The sequence below is a fragment of the Nicotiana attenuata genome, chromosome 10 (assembly GCF_001879085.1).
Source record: "Nicotiana attenuata strain UT chromosome 10, NIATTr2, whole genome shotgun sequence".
Classification (NCBI taxonomy): domain Eukaryota; kingdom Viridiplantae; phylum Streptophyta; class Magnoliopsida; order Solanales; family Solanaceae; genus Nicotiana; species Nicotiana attenuata.
Window position 1 is genome coordinate 13175514 of NC_031998.1, and position 4175 is coordinate 13179688.

Here is a 4175-nt window from a genome sequence, read left to right on the forward strand (position 1 = left end):
TCGGGTCTCCAGACCCTCAATAGTCACCACACACGACTCGTATACACAGTCCACAACAATAGTATCGCCCACCGAAATAGATACACGAACAGAAGAAACAAGAAACTCAAGGGGCGTATCCAAATAGCGAGCAAAATATGGTGACACATATGAAAAAGTGGAACCAGGATCAAATAACACAGATGCATCTCTGTGGTAGACTAAGACAATACCTGTAATCACAACATCTGAAGCAATAAAATCTGGCTTAGCTGGGAGTGCAAAGAAATGGGCCTGACCACCACCTGATCGACCTCCCCCTCTGGGGCGACCCTTGGATGACTGACCTCGACCCCTGGCTGCCTGAGCGGGTGGTGAAGTAACTGGAGCTGAAGTCGAGGGCTGACTCCTCTGTTGAGCTGGACCCCCAAGTAGACGAGCACACTGCCTTCTCATATGCCCAAACTCTCCACACTCATAACAACTCCCTGATGCTGGAGACAGGGACTGAAGGGAACCCCTAGCACCGGGATGACTAGCAAAAGAACCTTGTACGGAAGAGCCCTGGACAGATGGAGCACGGGACAAACTCTGGGCTGGAAGGGCACTAAGTGATGAATGGCCCTGATGAGAACTGTGAGAACCATGGCCCGATGATGCCCCACGATGAGCTGGGCGAGCCGACTAAGCATTCCTGAAGGGACGGCCTCTGCCCTACTTAAACTGGCCTCTCAAAGGAGCGCCACCAAAACTACCAGATCCTCGAGGCCTCTTGGCCTTCCTCTCATCCCGTTCCTGGCGACGAACTGACTCAATCTCTCGAGCAATATCAACAACCTGCTCAAAAGTAGCACCGGATACCCTCTCTCTGGTCATGAGAATGCGAAGCTGATATGCGAGGCCATCCACGAACCTCCTGGTCCTCTCTCTGTCCGTAGGAACCAACCAAACAGCATGACGAGCTAACTCTGAAAATCTCATCTCATACTGCGTCACTGTCATATCATCCTGACGCAAGTGCTCGAATTGTCTGCGCAACTCCTCTCGACGAGACTGTGGCACATACTTCTCCAAAAAGAGAGCTGAGAATTGCTGCCAGGTAAGGGGCGCTGCATCAAATGGCCTACGCCTCTCATAAGCCTCCCACCAAGTAAAGGCAGCTCCAGAAAACTGAAAAGTAGTAAATTCTACCCGCTGGTCTCCAGAATACCCGTGGTGCGAAAAATCCTCTTACACTTGTCCAAGAAGCCCTGGGCATCATCACCCTCTGTACTACTGAAAGTCGGAGGCTGAAGTCTCCCAAATCTCTCTAATCGATGTTGCTCGTCCTGAGGCATAACTGGAACCACATGAGCAGGTGCAACCGGCTGGGCTGGTGGTGCCTCCGGTGTCTGCAGTCCCTGAACAACCTGCTCGGGTGTACGGGCGGCGGGAGTCTGAGTGCTTCCCCCGGCCTGAAAAATGGCTGCTGTAGTAGTAACTGCGATCGCCTGAGCAAGACTGGTGCACACGGTCAAAATCTGAGCCAAGGTCTCCTGAAGACCCAGAATAACAATAGGCACAGCTGGTGCCTAAGCTGGTACTGCTGGAGCTTCCGCAACTAGGACCTGATCCTAAACTAGGGCGGCGGGTGGATCTGTAGGTGCTGCCCTAGCTGCTGTGCGGGCTACACCCCTGCCTCTACCACGGCCTCGACCGCGACCTTGGCCTCTAGTGGCCCCAACTGGTGGTAGTGGTGGTCGTCCGCCCTGACCAGTAGCACGTGTCCTCACCATCTGTGAGAGAATAGAATAACAGAATTTTAGTACCAAAATCAACAGATTCGCACGACAGGAATTTCAAGAATGTGAAGTTTTCCAAAATGTTCTGCAGCCTCCCGAGGATAAGTACAGACGTCTCCGTACCGATCCACGAGACTCTACTAAACCGGCTCATGAATCGTGAGACCTATGTTACCTAGGCTCTGATTCCAACTTGTCACGACCCCAAACCACCCCGGTCGTGATGGCGCATGTTGTAGTACTAGGCGAGCCAATTCAACACATTACAACATCGAATTCTTTTATAATTTCATTTTCAAATCAGATAAATCCCAAATTTCTCAGTTTAATTTATATAAAAATACGCGGAAACAAGTACGTAAATACATCAACAAAGCCTGAATCTGGTGTCACTAGTCAAGAGCCTATAAACACAATCCAGCACTATCTCCTTAATACAAAACAAGTCCGAAATATAAAAATACTACGGATAGGAAGGAGAAAGGCAGGCTGCGAAAGCCGTGCAGCTACCTTGCAATCTCCGGATAGTACTCTAAAAGCAACGAACAGCTCTCACTCGGAGGCTCTGGCACCTGGATCTGCACACAAGGTGCAGAGAGTAACGTGAGTACGCCAACTCAGTAAGTAACCAAAGTAAATAAAGTCTTAGTGCAGTGACGAGCATTTAAAATCATATGCATACTTTATCAAGAGTCTCAATAGAAATATCAAAGTCAAATCTGTAGTTCAATAACCAATTATCTCGTGAAAACTCCAATTTCAATAATAATCCTTTAAAACGTTTATTCATCATTTTTTAGTGGAGGCTCAGTATAAAAGAAGAGTGAAAATAGAAAATCTCATAAATAATCCTCTCGGGCAAAGTATTACTCATAAGTATAGCCCCTCGGGCAAGCCTCTCAGTCACTCGTGACTTGGATCTCGTCAATCAGTACTCACACTCAGCACTCCTGCTCAATTACAATATCATATTAAATACCGCTGCGGCATGCAGCCCGATCCGTAGTATATAGTCGACTACGCTCACTGAGAGTGTACAGACTCCGGAGGGGCTCCTACAACCCAAGCGCTATATCGCTGCGGCGCGCAGCCTGATCCAATATATCGCTGCGGCGTGCAGCCCGATCCATATATATAGATATCGCTGCGACGTGCAACCCGATCCATAAATATAAATAATATAATCCTCACCATCCGGTCCTTGACCTCTCTCTCAGTCATTAACCTTACAGCCACTCGGGCATTTCAGTGAAAATCAGGGAACTCAGCCCAAACAGTTTTTATATATTTGAAAGTAGAGTAATGAAATTGAATCAATAATAAACAGGTATAATCATGACTAAGGATATGCTTTCAAATAAAAACAATGTGAGGAAAGTAGTAAAATACCCCTAAGGGTCCAAACATTTCGGCACAAGGCCCCAAACATGGCATTCAACCCAAATTAACAGATTTATTTCCAAACACATGGATATCATACAAGGTTTATCAAAATATGCAACTCTACAGTCGCCACGGGACGGACCAAGTCACAATCCCTAGGGGTGCACGCACACACGCCCGTCATCTAGCATGTGCCTCACCTCATTTATTGAAACAATACGAAATTCCGGGGTTTCATACCCTCAGGTCTAGGTTTACAATCGTTACTTACCTCAAACCGGATGAAATACTACTCCGCGATACCCTTGCCTCTTGACTCGGCCTCAACTCGCGTCGAATCTATCCAAAATCAGAATCATAACATTAATATACGCTAAGGGAACAAAGCCCACGCGAAAATTATCAAATTACATCAAAAATCCCGAAATTGGCCAAACCCGACCCCCGGGCCCACGTCTCGGAATCCGATAAAAATCACATCAGTTGGATCTTTATCCTCCCACGAGTCCATACATTACCAAGAACATCAGAAATCGGACCTCGCGACGGTACGACCTTAACCTTCCGCATCTGCGATGCTACTTACCCAATGACTACGCCTTCGCTGCTGACAATAAAATCGCCGTCTTCTTCGGCTCGCACTTCGCGGTACCCCAATCTGCAGATGCGGTTATGACAGAAACTTAGCAACTTCAGCCGCAAACTCTAACTTCCAAACTTCCCGATAACCATCCGAAATCATCCCGAGGCCCCCAGGGCCTCAACCAAAACTACGAACAAGTCATATACCACTATTCAAACTCGTACCAATCTTTGGAACATTCAAAACAACATCGAATCACCAAAACACCCTCGGATTCAAGCCTAAGGATTGCAAAACTTCCGAATTCCGCATTCGATCAAAAAGTCTACCAAACCTCATCCGAATGACCTGAAATTTTGCACACACATCACAAATGACACAACAGAGCTACTACAACTTCCGAAATTCCATTCCGACCCCAATATCAAAATTTCCACTACCAACCGGAA